The following is a 17428-nucleotide window of genomic DNA, read 5'->3' as shown; positions in this document are numbered from 1 at the left end:
GTTGCAGTTTTGTCCTAATGACAGTGTCTTTTGCCTTACAGAAGCTTTGCAGTTTTATGAAATCCCATTTGTCGATTTTGATCATAGAGCCTAAGCCATTGGTGTTTTGTTCAGGAAATTTTCCCCAGTGCCCATGTGATTGAGACTCTTCCCCACTTTTTCTTCTTGAGTGTATCTGGGTACAGAGAGCTATAGAACAGGGTCAGCTCTGGGCACAGGTGGAAACTGGAAGCTTACCTGCATTTGTAATAAGTAAAACTCCTCATGAAATTTTGCTCATTATAATCACCTATTAAGTGTACAGTTTCATTTAAAAATAAATATTTATTAGCTGGAATTTATAACTACATTAATTTGACTATAGACGAATTGTGGTCAAATTCATAACTATTTCCTCTACCTTTACATCTAAGCCTAGCCTTCCTTACATAACCACAGATGACTTCTTCAGAGAAGGTCTTCTAAGACCCAGTAGCACCCTCTGCTGAGACATCTCTGACTCTAATTCTGTCCTGTACAAGCATGTCAGAAACATCCTTTATAGAGTTATCTGCACATGCCCTGATTCTGGCTGTATCTTCTGTTCAAGCACTTGCATTGATTCACAAACCCAGAAGGTACACACGTAGGACTTTGAACAGTGCTCAAAGAGGACATCTATGTCTACCCTCTGTTGTGACATCAGCTTTTTTCTTGCTCTTTACCAACATTTCTATTCAGATCTCATACCAATAAAACAAAAAAAAACAAACAAAAAATAAAAACAAACAAACAAAAAACCCACCTAGGTTACTCCCTTTGACAATCCTGCAAGCCCACCCTCCCCTTCCTTGCCACATCCACTGCCCGCTGTGACTCTTTGAAGTCAGCATCTTTAATACGTGGTAATTAATTACTTACTAAGTCTGCCTTTCCTCTTTCTCTGCTCAGATTCCGTCTCCCCGGGAGTGTTTTTTTGTCAAACGTTGGGAATACTAAGTTTCGCACCAGTGTTCACGGCACTGGTGGCTGGCTCCAAGTTATATCGCTGCTTGTCCCATTTTGTGTCTGTTACAGGGAAGAAGCATCATGAGGAGGAAAACTGGGATTTTGTAACTGTTGTCATTTGCTTGTTTTCTCCATATTTCTAGCTTTCAGAAATGCTACAAAGTTGCCTCCTCTGTGAAATTTTTTGACATACACTGGATGAACACTCACATAAAATGTGCATGGCTGTAAAATATGCCACTGATGTATGTAGCTATTTTTCTGTAGCCTTCTGCTTTCTTCCTGACACCAACTTTCAAAACTACGTACAGGGAATGTTTTGTTTGTTTAGTATAGCTGGGTAAAAAGCTCAGTGAGTGTTTTATGTAACAGTGAAAACTGATATCTAAAAACTAGGTTTTGGTAGATAGAAGTTTATTCCCCTGACTTCAGATAAGCTGTATAAATTCCTAGGTAAGAGGAGTAACAAATTATTCTTTCTGCCCTTTCATTAGAGTGGTCTCAAGTATTGAACTTTTCTATTGATTCTATATAAAGTCATTTGGTTTACTGAGTTTATACTATAGTTTATTTCTCATTGCGTGACTCAAATTGATCTCCACATCTATTATTTTTATGCTCATGAGTTACATTGCCTCAAATAAAAATGTACCAGTACAAACAAAGGTTAGATTTTAGCCACATGAAATATTTGCTACGTTGTAGGTCTTCTCCTATGTCAAATTTATCCAACCAGCTTTTCCTGAGGGTTGACAATGTGCCAGCCACTTCTGAATTTCCACAGCTATTTCAGAATTTCTACATGAAAATACAGCAGTGTGCTTGGATGTAATACAAAGATTTCCCTGCAACTTCAAAACAAATGTACTATTTTTATTTAACCTCTATGCTCATATAAAATGACCTGGCCAGAGGCTAAGTAAAATTGTGGAGAAGGAACATACTCTAGATTCAGCTAATGGCACTGCTGGCCAGGTCTAGAAAGGCCAGTATAATCGTAGCAACACTTGCCAGTTTTCTTTTTGTTCAAGAAGCAACGTCAAGGCAGCCACATAATTTCTAATTATTCAATCAATAACCTTATGAAAAAGGTGGTATATGTATTAGTAAGGTAACTGGGTTTTTCCTTTGATATCCAGAGTCAAATACTAATTTATAAAACTTTCAAACTCAAAAGGGTTTCACTAGTAACACTTGTTTGAACATTATCCAACTGTGTGGAGTAAAAACTAAAGCAGGTAAAAGTTCATAACTATCTCCATGTAGAAAACAAAACAAACGTCTAGCAGCTGATGTGAAAAAGCCATGTTCTCCCCATCTAAATCAACACAACCTATGAAGCAAACCATCTTAAAAGTGTGGGATTTTCTCAATCCTGTTCATCTACAAAAAGTCTTTGGAAAGCATAAAGGAAACTTGGTCACTTTTGTTTGCATTGAGGTTTCAGTCTTAAAACAAACTTATGTAGGTCAGAGGACAGACAGTGAGCAGAGCTGTGGCCCATGCCTTCTTATCGCAGCTGTCTTTCTGTCTGTCCATCCTTCGTCTCTCTCTGCTATCGTATTGCCGGAGTCAGTGTTTTCGGAGTAGGGTATGTGAGCTCTCATGAAGATATTTTAAAGTGTGATGTGTTCATTTTATAGTAACCTGAGGTTTTAGATATTTGCAGATGCTGCTTGTCTGCCTCACGCCCGGTGCTGCCCGCTGGCGTCTGGTGCATTTGTCTTCTCTGTCGCACTGAGAATGAATTGTTCACATTAACCACTGAGGCTAATGACAAAAGCCCAGATGTGGGCTTAATTACACAAATAATGTTTCGAGGCAAATGAAGGTTAGACAAGAGTCTCTGAGAACTCTCAAAGCATCAGTTACAATGCTGATTCCATGAAGAACATGGAGGGCAGCGTGCACTACTCCTGAGCATCTGGTGCAGCACGCGTGCCAAACTCCTAAGAGCCGGCCTTGTGACAGTTGGATTCGTCTTTACATTTTGAGCAATGATTCACTTTGGGCAAACATCATCTGTCACAATAAAGCAATTTTTAAATAAAGCTGCATATTCTCTTTAGTTTGGGTCTCATTTTACTCACAAGATTATTTCAGAGCTCCTAGAAGCAGTGCAAATTAGAGAAAACTGCACCCAATCTTCAGCTACTGTTAGATAGGAACACAATATTATTATGCTGTTGTATGTACTATTGCTTCAAACCAAGAAACAATAAGGACACATTTTTGGTAACTCTTCCACATTCAAAAACTTTATAAAATGAGTAGTTTACAAATAAGACAGAATGCTTAATCATTTCACAGTATGAACTGAAGAGAGTGTGACTTGTTTGTTAGTTAGACACGTTTCTTAATATTATATCTATTTACATGGCATTTCTCCCTGTATCTTACTAATAGCATCTCACTCTTCCCTTGGGAAACCATTCCTTTATCCTGTCTGGTCAAAGTGAAACTGTGCATAGGCCATTGCTGCTTGGTTATCAAAAGTGGGGCCCTGTGAGCCTGATCAAAGAGGTCAGACTCTTTCAGAAAACTGAGCAGTGAATGGAGAGAACAAAGTGTACAGGAAAACAGAGCCAAGAGATGACTCTAGGTTCTCACCACCAGGGTTCCTAGAAGAGCAGTTTCTATTCTTTCTCCAATCCTTGAGTATTATGTCATTTCATATGTTAAGTATTGTTAAAGTCTTATGGATATTTTATGTATTTACACTTCAAATGTTATCCTCTTTCACCCTCCCATCCCCCCTCACCCTCCTCCTCCTGCTTCTATGAAGATGCTCCCACTCCCACCTCAACACCCTGGAATTCCCCTACATTGGGAAAACAAGTCTTCACAGGACAAAGGGCTTCTCCTCCAGATGTGCCAGACAATGCCATCCTCCGCTTCATACACAGCTGGAGCCATGGGTCCCTCCCTGTGTACAAACTTTGTTTGGTGGTTTGGTCTCCCAAAGCTCTGGGGTGGGGAGGTCTCATTGGTTGGTCTATTGTTTTGCAAATCCCTTCAGCTCTTTCAGTCCTTTCCCTAGCTCCTCTATTGGGATCCTTGTGCTCAGTCGGATGATTAGCTACAAGCATCCTCAGTAAGGTTCTGGCAGAGCCTCTCAGGAGACATCAATATCAGGCTCTTGTCAGCAAGCACTTCTGGGCGTCAACAATAGTCAGAGGGTTTGGTGGCTGCATATGGGATGGATCCCCAGGTGGGGCAGTCTCTGGATGACCTTTTCTTCAGTCCCGCTCCACTCTTTGTCCCTGTATTTCCTCCCATGAGTATTTCATTCCCCCTTCTAAGAAGGTCTGAAGCATCAAAATTTTGGTCTTCCTTCTCCTTCAGCTTCATAAGGTCTGTGAATTTTTTCTTGGGTATTCCGAGAATTTGGGCAAATATCCACTTATCAGTGAATGCATACTATGTGTGTTCTTTTGTGACTGGGTTACCTCACTGAGAATGATATTTTCTAGTTCCATCCATTTGCCTAAGAATTTCATATAGTCATTGTTTTTAATAGCTGAGTAGTTCTCCGTTGTGTAAATGTACCACATATTCTATATCCATTCCTCTGTTGAAGGACATCTGGGACACTGTCAATAAGACAAAATGATAACCAACAGATAGGGAAAAATATTTAATATATAAAGAAAAACTCATGAAGTTAGACTCCAAAGAACCAAATAATCATATCAAAAAATTAGGTACGCAGCTAAACAAAGAATTCAGAGCTGAGGAATGCCGAATGGCCAAGAAGCACCTAAAGAAATGTTCAACATCCTTAGTCATTTGGGAAATGCAAACCAAAACAACCATGAGATTCCACCTCACACCAGTCAGAATGGCTAAGATCAAAAACTTAGGTGACAGCAGATGCTGGTGAGGATGTGGAGAAAAAGGAACACTCCTCCATTGTTGGTGGGATTTCAACCTGGTACAATCACTCTGGAAATCAGTCTGGAGGTTCCTCAGAAAATTGGACATTGCACTAACTGAGAACCCAGCTATACCACTCCTGGGCATATACCCAAAAGATGCTCCAACATATAACAAGGACACATGCCTCCACTATGTTCATAGCAGCCTTATTTATAATAGCCAAAAGCTGTAAAGAACCCAGATGTATTGTTATATTCTTATATTCCCACATTAGTTAATCAAATTCAGTTTCTGTTGATTATCTCCAAGAATCTCCAATGCACTGCCCCCAGAAAAGAACCCAAACACAAAAAAATTAAAATATCAAAAATTACTCAAAAGAATGGTTGAGAATATGAAATGTCTTATTTGCAATGTTACTTTGATTATTTTTATGGCACCTATGAGTATCTGGACATCTACAAGTGAATTAATCAATGAATAAATCAGTTCTGTTCAAATATTGGTATTTTTCATTATTTACTGCTAAGTTTGTTATCATTGACAGAGAATGGAGGCCGAGACATTTTCTCAGTGGTTGACGTGCTATCTGGACAAGCACAAGGACCTGTGCTCGAATCGCTAGCTCCCATGTAAAACTGCAGCAAAGTGTGTTCTTGGAATGCCACCAAATCTGGGTCTCTGAGAGAATCAACAAGATGGGTAAACCCCTCACCAAACTAAAAACAGCCCAAAGGCAGTATCCAAGTTAACAAAATCAGAAATGAAAAGGGATAACAAAAGAAATGGAGGAAATTCAAAAAATCATCAGATCCTAGTACAAAAGCCTATACTCAACAAAACTCGAAAATCTAGATGAAATTGATGGTTTTCTAGACAGAAACCACATATCAAAGTTAAATCAAAAGCAGGTAAACTATATCCCATAAGGAAATAGAAGAAGTCATTAAACCCCCTCACCCCAAAAAAAACAAAACAAACAAACAAAAAAAGGGGGTCAGATGGATTTAGTGCAGGATTCTACTTTCAGGGAAGAGCTGATACCAATATTGCTCAAACTATTCCATAAAATAGAAATGGAAGGAACACTACCTAACTCATTCTATGAAGCCACAATTACTCTGATAGCTAAACTACACAAAGACCCAACCAAAAAAGAAAACGTCAGACCAAATTCGCTTATGAATATTGATGCAAAAATACTCAATAAAATTCTTGCAAACTGAATCCAAGAACACATCAAAACCATCAGTCACCACAATCAAGTGGGCTTCATACCAGGGATGCAAGTTGGTTCAATAAAAATCCATTAATGTAATCCACTATGTAAACAAACTCAAAGGAAAAAAATCACGTGATCATCTCCTTAGATGCAGAAAAAGAATTTGATAAAATGCAACACCCCTTCATGTTAAAAGTATTGGAGAGATCAGGAACCCAAGGCCCATACCAAAACATAATAAAAGCAATTTTCTGCAAACCAACAGCCAATATCAAATTAAATGGAGAGATGCTTGAAGCAATCCCACTAAAATCAGGGACAAGACAAGAATGCTCACTCTCCTCATATCTATTCAATATAGTGCTCGAAGTGCTAGCTAGAACAATAAGACAACAAAAAGAGATCAAGGAGATAGAAACTGGCAAAGTAAAATAAAGGTATCACTATTTGCAGATGATATGATACTATGCATAAGCGACCAAAAATTCTACCAGAGAACTTTTTCAGCTGATAAACAACTTCAGCAAAGGGGCCAGATATAAAATTAATTCAAATAAATCAGTAGCCTTCCTTTATAGAAATGATAAACAGGCTGAGAAAGAAATTAGGGAGACAAGTCCCTTCACAATAGCCACAAATAATATAAAATATCTTGGGGTAACTAACCACACAAGTGAAATATCTGTATTATAAGAACTACAAGTCTCTCAAGAAAGAAATCGAAGATCTCAGAAAATGGAGAGATCTCCTATGCTCATGGAATGGCAGAGTTAACATAGCAAAAACAGCCATCCTATCAAAGGCAATCTTCAGATTCAATATAATCCCCATCAAAATCTCAACACAATTCTTCAAAGACATGGAAAGAGCAATTCACAAATTCATCTGGAAAGACAAAAAACCAGAATATTGAAAACAATTCTTAACAATAAAAGTACAGCTTGGGGAATCACTAGTCCCTGACCTCAAGCTCTACTACAGAGCAATAGTGAAAAAAACATTTATGGTATTGGTACAGAGACAGACAAGTTGATCAATAGAATAGAATTGAAGACCCAGAAAAAAAAAAAAAAACACACACATACGCACACTTGATCTCTGAAAAGAAGCCCAAAATATACGATGGAAAAAACAAAGCATCTTCAATGAATGGTGCTGGTCTAACTGTCTGTCTGCATGAAGAAAAATGAAAATAGACCCATATTTGTCACCTTCCACAAAGCTCAAGTCCAAGTGGTTCAAGGACCTCAACATTAAACCAGATACACTGAATCTAATATAAGACAAAGTGGGAAAGAACATTAAACTCATCGGCACAGAGGAAATTTCCTAAACAGAACTCCAATGGCTCAGGCTCTAAGATAAAGAATTGATAAATGGGACCTCATGAAACTGGAAAGCTTCTGTAAGGCAAAGGACATAGTCAATAAGACAAATTGGCAACATACAGATTGAGAAAAAAATCTTCACTAACCCCACATCTAATAGAGGGCTAATATCCAAATATACAAAGAACTCAAGAAGTTAACTGCCAAAAACAAACAACTCAATCAAAAAAAAAAAAATGGGGGACCTAAACAGACAATTCACAACAGAGGAGTCTCGAATGGCTGAGACGCACCTAAAGAAATGTTCAAAGTCCCTCATGATCAGAGAAATGCAAATCAAAATGACCCTGAGATTCCACCTTACACCAATCAGAATGGCTAAGATCAAAACCTCAGGTGACAACACATGTTGGCAAAGATGTATAGAAAGAGGAACACTCCTCCATTGCTGGTGGGATTGCCAACTGATACAACCACTCTGGAAATCAATTTGGAGGTCCTTCAGAAAATTGGAACTAGATCTATGTGAAGACCCAGCAATACCACTCTTGGGAATATACCCAAAAGATGTCCCACCATGCCACAGGAGCACATGTTCCACTATGTTCATAGTATAACAGCCTTATTTGTGATATCCAGAAGCTAGAAACAAGCCTGATGTCTCACGACAGAAGAATGGATACAGAAAACGTGGTTCATTTACACAGTGGAACACTACTCTGCTATTAAGAATGAGGACATCCTGAGTTTTGCAGGCAAATGGATAGAACTAGAAAATATCATCCTGAGTGAGGTAACTCAGGCCCAAAAGGACATGCACGGTATGTACTCACTAATAAGTAGATATTAGCAAAAAAAATAGTATAGAATAACCAAGATAGAGTCCAAAGAACTCACAAAAGTCAGCAAGCTGAAGGGCCCAAGTGAGGACACCTTAGTCCCACTTGGGAGAGAGAAGAAAGCAACCACCAGAAGGGAGGACCCAGGAAGGGAAGGGGATGGGGAGAGGGGAACATGATCTGGTATTGATTGGGAGAAAAGGACTGAGCACTGAGGGCCAGCAGAAAGAATGGAAACAGGCAATATCGGTAGGTAGGAGGTTAGGAGGACCCTCCAGACTGTACCAGAGACCTGGTAGGTAAGAGACTCTCAGGACTCAAAGGGAGGGACCCTACATGAAATGCCCTACAGTGAGGAGAGGGAACTTGTTGAGACCACCTCCAGCAGAAAGACAGGGCATCAAGTGAGGGATGGGGTTGCTATCCCACAGTCAAAACTCTAACCCATAGTTGTTCTTGTCTGAAAGAACTGCAGGGATGGAAATGGAGAAGAGCCTGAGGAAAAGAAGGTCCAGTGACAGGTCCAAAGTGGGATCCAGCTCAAGAGGAGGCTTCAAGGCCTGACACTATTTCTGAGGCTATGGAACAGTCACAAAAAGGAACCTATCGTGATTCCCCCTAAGACCCAACAAACAGCTAAAGAGTCAGATGAAGGTGTTTGCACCCAACCAATAAACAGAAGCTGCTGTCACCTGTGGTTAAATTAGGGAAAAACTGGAAGAAGCTGAGGAGGAGGGTGACCCCGTAGGAGGATCGGCAATCTCAATTAACCTGGACCCCCAAGATCTCCCAGACACTGGATCACCAACCAAGCAGCATACCCCAGCTGATATGAACCACCCCCCAACACACATACAGTAGAAGACTGCCAAGTCTGGATTCAGTCAGAGAAGATGCACCTAACCCTCAAGAGACTGGAGACCCCGGAGAGTTTAGAGGTCTGGTGGGGTTGATGGGGTGGGGACATCCTCATGGAGACAGTGGCAGGGCAGGGAGGAGGTATGGAATGTGGAGCAATTGGAGAGTGGACCAGGAGTATTATTATTATTATTATTATTATTATTATTATTATTGTTGTTGTTGTTGTTATTATTATTACTATTATTACTATTAATTTCACTCACAAAGAAACTCCAGTGCTGGGAGTCAGACTGGCAACTCTCAGGAACTCATTGATCAACCAGTCTCAACAAGATACTCAGTCTTGAAACAATAAAGTGGAAAAGAAACGGAGAAGCGCATCCCATCTCAACCTCTGCTCTCCACATATGCCTGTACGGCAAGCATACATGTGCATACAGTGTGCTCTCTCACACACAGGAAAAATGGAAATGAAATGGAAGATAGAACCGAGCATCTCCAAAGAAAGTAGTACTTCATATTGGAACTCTTGTTGTCGTGGTACTTAGATGAGTTTAATTGCAATTCAGGTTATTTTTAAAAGTGTGGCTGTGCTATTTGTACCTGATTCATTATTAATGTTCTCTTTTAATGATTGCAGAAGTTGAAGGAAAAGAGGAATATAATTATAATCACAGCAGTTATTTGAATAATAGATGTTATTTCTGAGTACATTTTAAGGGAAATCTACTAGACATTTTATTTCTCTTGATATATATAAATTTTCATTACTATAAGGCTAAATATTGATGTCAAGCTATGACTAAATATGATGCCAAATATTACTTACTAGAAATTTTTCAGTACTATCAATGCCACTTAAGGGTTTAAGACATATTTAACTGGGGTGTGGGAGAGAAATCTCATTTGGTCCCATATGAACACAAGGATGTGAGCGTGATCCCCAAAACGCAGGTCTGTACTTGTAATCCCAGCACTTCAGAGGTGGAAACAGACGGAACACAACAAGGCAGCCTAGCATCATCGATCCCCAGACCTGTGCTAGACCCAATCTCAAAACTCAAGGCGAACAGCTCAGAAATGCACTTGAGGTGGACACCTGCCCTCTATATGGTTGCTGGTTGTAACTTTTCTTAAGGAAAATGAACAAATATTTATCACTCCAAATTGGGCAACTATGACAAACTGAAGAAAGGATTCTACCAAAGTCCAACTTGGTAGAACAATGACTGTACTGGGGTTGCTAACATGAGTATGGGTTAGGGGTTACTTACAGAAGCAGGAGCAGATGCATCACTTAAAACTCACCATAACATGGGTGATGATTGACAAAAAACAAGTCTTGAAGCTACCGGCCCAGCATGCAGGCAGGTTGACATACAGTCTCTCTCCTAGGATGTCCTTACTGTTTATATAACCTTAGAAGTATAGACATCTTATGAATCTTGTTAGTTTTAGGGACTTCCTGATACTTAAGATTTCTTTAATTTTTTGGATCTTAATGAGCATCCTTCCAAGAGGAAAATTTTTAGTTAGGGGTATTTTGCTACACAACGCATGATGACACCCATTGCACAAACCTATAAATGCACATACATACACATGTTCACATACAAAAATGTATTTTAATAAAATTTTATTGCCAACATTCACTATTTTGAACTACGTTTCGCTAAAATCAAGAACGTCCTTTTTCAATAAGACTCCAATTAGGGAGAGAAATGGCTTAGCTCATTGAAAGTCACATCATTCTTTAAGAGGACTCTAGTTCTTTTCTCAGTACTAACACTGGATACTTTACAACTGCCTGAACCCTCTGGTTACAGGGAATTCAATGACTTCTGGTTTCCATAGGCACTGCATTAATGTGTTCAATCATGCACACACATGTGATTTTATAAAATAAAAATAAAATACATTTAAAGATTTCAGATGTTCAGAAAATAAGGCCAACATTTGACAAATGGGACCTCATGCAATTAGGTTTCTGCACTGCAAAGGAGTCAATCAAGTGAAGAGACAGCTGACAGAATGGTGGAAAGTCTTCACAAGCTATAGTTGACAGAAGATTAATGTCTACAATATAGGAAACTAAAAGTTAAACACAAGGTAAGAGTGTTTGCTTTGAAAGCATGGGGAACTGAATCCAAATCACAGTAATAATATAAAATGTCAATAATATAAAATGTGACCTTGCGTGCTTCTAACCCCAGTCTTTGTATGTAGCAAAACACGATGAGAGTGGAGACAGCATCGCTGTGGTTTGCTGATTCCCAGATTCAGTGAGAGACACAGTATCAAGGGAGTGAGGAAGTCAGTGATAGATCAGGACATCCAATGTCCTCTAGGATTTGCACACATGAAGGGTCACATACATCTGTACACACAGGAATGTATATACCACATATAACACACACACACACACAGAGAGAGAGAGAGAGAGAGAGAGAGAGAGAGAGAGAGAGAGGTGGAGAGAGAGAAATCAAACAATACATCTGATAAATAGGCTCACGAAATGAACAGATATCTCTAAAATAATGAAAAACAAATTGCCAATAAACCAAAGAAAACAAGTTTAACTTCAATAGCCAACATAGAAAGGCAAATCGAAATTAAATTGAGATTTCATCTACCCCCAAATAGCATGAAGAAAAAGAAAAATTATAAATGCTGTGAGGCAATGAACAGAAGGAAAACCTTACACACTATTGTCTAGAATATAAACGGTTTGGTCATTATACTACCTATATTTGGTCAAAATACTAGAATTACATCAATGTATCTGTACCACTCCTGGGTGTTTACCGAAAAGACACTAAGTCAACCTAGCATAGAAATGTGTGCACATCCATGTGTATTGCCTCACGTTTCATGACAGCCAGTTATAGAACCTACTCAGGTGTCCAAGGATAGAAAATGACTGTGGAAAATGTGGTACACACACAGTATGTTTATCATCATGAACAATGAAGTTACATTGTTTGGAGAAACAAATGGATACGATTGGGGATAATCATAGTAAATTAATTAATAAATAATCATAGTAGTAACTAATAATCATAGGGTTAAATTAAAGGCCCTAATATCAGAAAATATCATATATTTTGTCTCATCTGTCACTCCTAGATTTTACAGAGATTATAACATGGAAACTCTCTAGGGCGACAGAGGGTTCTGGAAAGAAGAAAGAGTGAGAGAAAAGACAGTAGAAGGATATGAGGAAGATGTACGCCCACTATACATGTACAAAAAGTTAAAAACAAGCAAAACTAATCTTAAAACATCAAGAAAACAGCCTAGCAGGAATGTTTAAAGTGTCTGCTGTGCAGTGCAAGCACAGGACACACAGCATAACCATAGAAACGCCATTCACATGGATGTTTATCCCTGGCACTACAGTATTTGATTTCGTAAGTAGTAGGCAACGTTTCCTGACATGAGCGTGAAGTGCACTGGCTCCGGTATCACAACAAAAACATATAACTGAAAATATGAGTCGAAAATGTGGGATTTGGATGTTAGCCGTGGTTCCAAATTAGCAGGAAAAGAAAAATCCAGAAAATTGAGTTCATTCTTCTTTATCGAAGCAACTAATTTCAAAACGCTCTCTCGATAATTAAGTAGTCTTTACTTATTTTTTTATTTTTATTTTATGTCTTTTTGGTTTTTTGAGACAGGGTTTCTCTGTGTAGCTCTGGCTGTCCTGGCACTCGGTTTTCTAGTTCGATCCCAATGATAGACAGTTCATTTGAAATAATCCCATGTTTAACGTAAATACTACCACCAACCTTCCTAGTGGAACTTTTGCTGAATCCCATCGCTTTTGGAACAATATGGTTTAACTTTTACTTATTTCAAGAAATCCATATTTAATCCCTCTTTTGATTTTCATTTGACACATTAACCATTCACGAGAATGTTAATTTTCATGTTTTCATATAATGTGTAATATGTCTTTTGCTAGTGAGTTTCAGCTTAGTTTCTGAGAAAATCCAGAGTACGGCTCTGATTAGCTCTCAATTTGTTGAGATTTGCTTTGTAGACGAACATGAGAATAAATTTCATGTGCCAATGAAAGACACCGTATTCTTGAACCGTCAGCTCTACTCTGCAAGCAGTTACTAGTTTTGTGACATAATTCCAAGTCCACTGATAATAGTGGAGTGTTAATTTCCTGACTAATGCACTAGAATATATGCCTTATCTTGACGGTAGAAATAATTGATTAATGTGATTGAGTGTTCCAGTAAGGTGCATATAAATGCTTACTTTATACATTTATTTATATTGTAGTTATATTATATCATATTTATTTAATCAACTGGTTACTAAATAGGCCTTGTTGGTTTCACATTACCCATTCTAACTTAAACACTGTTTCCAATCAAAGCCCTTGCCCCAGCTTACTTTTCAGTTCTGTTGTGTGTTGTAGACTTTTCCATCACTTCTCCTTAAGTGTTTCTGTATCTTTGCCAGAGATACCCCCCCTGATTTAAAGAAAAACATGTCAGTAAGGCAGGAAACTTCCTGAAAGTCTTGGTGTCTGGGTGTGCAGGCAGAAACTTCTCCGAATCTCAGCAGACTAGGAAACGGCAGGCTAGTTCAGGAAGCTCAGGACTTCTTCAGGAGTCTGCATACCTTGAGCGAAACTACACTTATTAAAGATTCAGCAACTTCCCCATAGTTCCACCAGCGAGGAGCTAAGTATCCAGGCACACAGACCTGTGGGATCCATTGTACATTTAAACCCTATCAAAAGGAGACCGTGAGACAGGAAGTAGGAAGCTGGTGAGAGAGGTAATAGAAAGCACACAAGGAGAACAGGAAGGAAATTACTGGGGGCCACGGACCAAGCAAGGTGCGGAAACAGGGACCAGAAAGACAGTAGAATGATGGACAACAATGTTTGATAAGTGCTTATGAAGTTCCACAGTGAAACCAGCCACTTTATAAGCTAAAACTAAAAATAACGGAATCTGTTAAAATGCACTGTCCTTGTTATCTCAAGCCTCAGTATGTATTTGCCAAGATTCCCAGTCAATCCTCGTGGATGCAAATATGTCACTCAACATTATTCTGAATATTTTTCCTTTCAGTCATGATTAATTTTTTTTTAATATTTAAGCTAGTTTTTTTTCATGAAAAAAAAAGTTACTTCATGAAAGAAATCAAAAGATAAAAAAATTTGCTTTTGAAAGCTTTGTCTTAAAAAGTGTGACATATCGTAGCCAGCGGGCAAATTAAAGAACTGAGCCCTACGCCTTCCAGCTGTCTGATGAGAAATCAACCTGGATCCAGTGAAACTAAAACGCATTAGGTTTCAATACTGAAAACACAGTCTTGTTAAAGCGGCAGACACCACACACAGCAGTGAAAACTGCCTCTCCACTGCCACCTAGAGGACGGAAACAGAAGGACTGGGTATAAAGGCTTGGCAGCTTTGTGCAATTAGAATTTGAAATAGCGCTCAATCTTAGAGTCATAATGATTCTTCCTCACATTGTTCTCTCAACTGCCTTTTCCTCTCTGTTTTTCTCATTTGTTTCTAAGAAGATTCAAACGGCTTTTTTCTTCAGGACTATCATGAAAGTTAGTTCTCCTCCCAAGCTCTGATCCGTATTATATTTCTTGTTACATCTTCAGCAAGTTTCTTCAGCTTCCTTCACGGAAATACGTCAACCAACCATCACGTTTGCAGACACATATAGAATTACCTATAAAACACAATAGTCACGTGTGTCATAATTTGGGATCTCTCTCTCTCTCTCTCTCTCTTCTCCTCTCTCTTCTCCCTCTTTCTCCCTATTCTATTATCCGATTCTGTTCTTCCGTTCTCTATGCAGTACCCCACAGTGAGTCTGATGGCAGAGGCTGATTGTCAGTCTCACACAGCTGGGAGGAGGGAACCTCAGTTGAGCATTAGCCTCCATCAGACTGGGCATGTCTGCAGAGCATTTTCTTTTTTTTTCTTTTCCTCCCTCCCTTCACAGAATATATTTTTAAGCAGAATAAGAGGAGATTACAAGGGGAAACAATCATGTTGAAACAGCTGTGCAGTGGGGAAGCCGAACCGACAGTATAAACATTTCAGACTACCCACTTAAGAAAACACGGTGAGAGCTTGTCAACTAACACTTGGGGTAAACTGCAATAAACTTTCTGGGTTTGTGCTTTTCTCATTTCTTGTTTATTCTGCAAATCTGATGATCCACTCTAATTTCTGAACCATGAATGATGTGAATGTGCTAGACAAAGGAGAAAATGATTTTAAATGATGAAAGGTAAATTAGCATAAATAAATATATTGAATATTAAAACCATATCTAAAAGAAGCGTGCCTTGATTGCTAATTGATGCAGGAGGGCCAGCCCACTGAAAGCAGTGTCATCCCTGGGTAGGTGTCCCTAGGGTTTATAAGAAATGTAACCGATTGTGAGCCTAGGAGGAAGCCAGCAAGCAGAAATTCTCCAGGGTCCCTGCTTCAGCTCCTCTGTCCAGCTCCTGTAAGCTATATCAAACCCGTTCTCTCCCAAGTTGCTTTAGGTCATGGTGTTTATCACAGCAACAGAAACCACGCTAAGACAGTAAGTAAATAGTATATTTCTTATCTGCCTCTAACAGAAATGCACATCTTCATATCAGCTTTGTCGCATGCTGGTAAGAATGTACCTCAGGGACTTTCATCCAACAGAGACAGCAGTGCTGAACCACGGGCATGCTTATTCTCTCTGCTCAATGCTATGTCACTTTAACAGGTGGCTGCACAAATTGGAGCTCCCACTCTTTAAGAGAGGTGTGCTGGATCATTTATTTAAGTCCACGTGACAACAAGCTAAAATCATCTGAAAGGAAGGAACGTTAGTTGAGGAAATACCTTCATGAGATCTGAATATAGGGCCTTGTCTGAGTGGTTGATTAGGGAAGGCTCAGACCATTGTAGGTCCTGCCCTCAGTGGGCTATTGTTCCTGGGTTCTAAAAAAGCAGGCTAAATAAGCCATGAGAAGCAAGCCCATGAGCAGCACCCCTCCGTGTCCTACGCATCAACTACTGCCTCCAGGTTCCTGCCCTGCTTGAGATCCTGCCTTGACTTCCTTCCATGATGTACTATTATGTGGAAGTGTAAGCTGAAGTGGAAACTTCTGATTCCTTTGGAGACGTAGTTGTATCATGTGATGTTTTGTGGGAGGTGTCTTGTGAGAGGGCATGTGATGTTTTGCTGGAGTGGAATCCCACAGTGAGAGGATGCTCTTTTATTGTTACACCACCTTGCAAGACTTAGAGGATCTTCGCTGATTTCATGGAAAGAAACTTGCCAAAGACCTCCTTGTGGTATTCCGTCTGATTCTTGGCAGTTCTGCTGACTCATGCTGACTTAGCTGAGCCTTGATGATTGAGGTGCTGCTACTTACTGATTCGTCTTTGGTGTTTGCTATTGAACTGGACTTCTGATAACCTGATATGGAAAATTGCAATCGCCACAAAGAACTACTTCTAAATAGGTCCACAACTTCTTGTTCCATTAACCAGCTATCTCCCCTACCCTTGGTTGGTGGGCTAGAAGGACAGTTGAAGCATTTAAAAACCTTGAATAAAGTAGGTTCTCAAAATGTAAGCCTACAGTAAGCCAAGTAAATCCGTTCCTCCCCAACTTGTTGTTGGTCATGGTAATAGCAACCCTAACTACAACAAGAGGACTCCATTTTACTGTGCTCTAATCGTCTTTTGTGAGGGCTTCTGCAATCACCAGGGCTGGCAGAGTAGTGATCTGCATGAAGCAAGAAGGAAATCTGGTTCAACATGATTCAGCAGCCCGCATGGGTTCAAACATCTGACACTGGGCAGGTTGTTTTACCGTATTTAAACATGGCGCAATTTTGAGGGGAAAGAAAGTCTCCTGATGATAACTCAAAGCTTAAGACATGTGTACATCAAAACTCTTTACAAAATATAAATGGCCTCTTCCATAAAGATGGGTTCTGTTGACTCAGAGGTAAAGTTCAAGATAAGCAATGAGGGAGAATGACTAAGGGAAACCTTAATAGCCTATGGCAGTCAGAGTTGGCCTGTCCCAATGATAACATAGAAGTTATGTAGGCTATTGTAAAGTACAAGTGACATCTCTCATGATCACGGGTTCTATTGCCTGAGAAGCAGTGCTAAAGATCTAGAGGAGAGTCTGGTAGAAACAAAATAATAATCTTGGGCATCTGAGTGTGGCCCAGCTCTACAGACAGCAAAGATCATCAGATTATAAAGTACACACATGCCCAGATGTCTGTGAGGAAAGCAAGTCTACATCTCCTCCACCGGG

This window comes from Rattus rattus, chromosome 15, assembly GCF_011064425.1.
Source record: "Rattus rattus isolate New Zealand chromosome 15, Rrattus_CSIRO_v1, whole genome shotgun sequence".
Classification (NCBI taxonomy): Eukaryota; Metazoa; Chordata; class Mammalia; order Rodentia; family Muridae; genus Rattus; species Rattus rattus.
Note: the sequence above shows the minus strand (reverse complement) of the source record.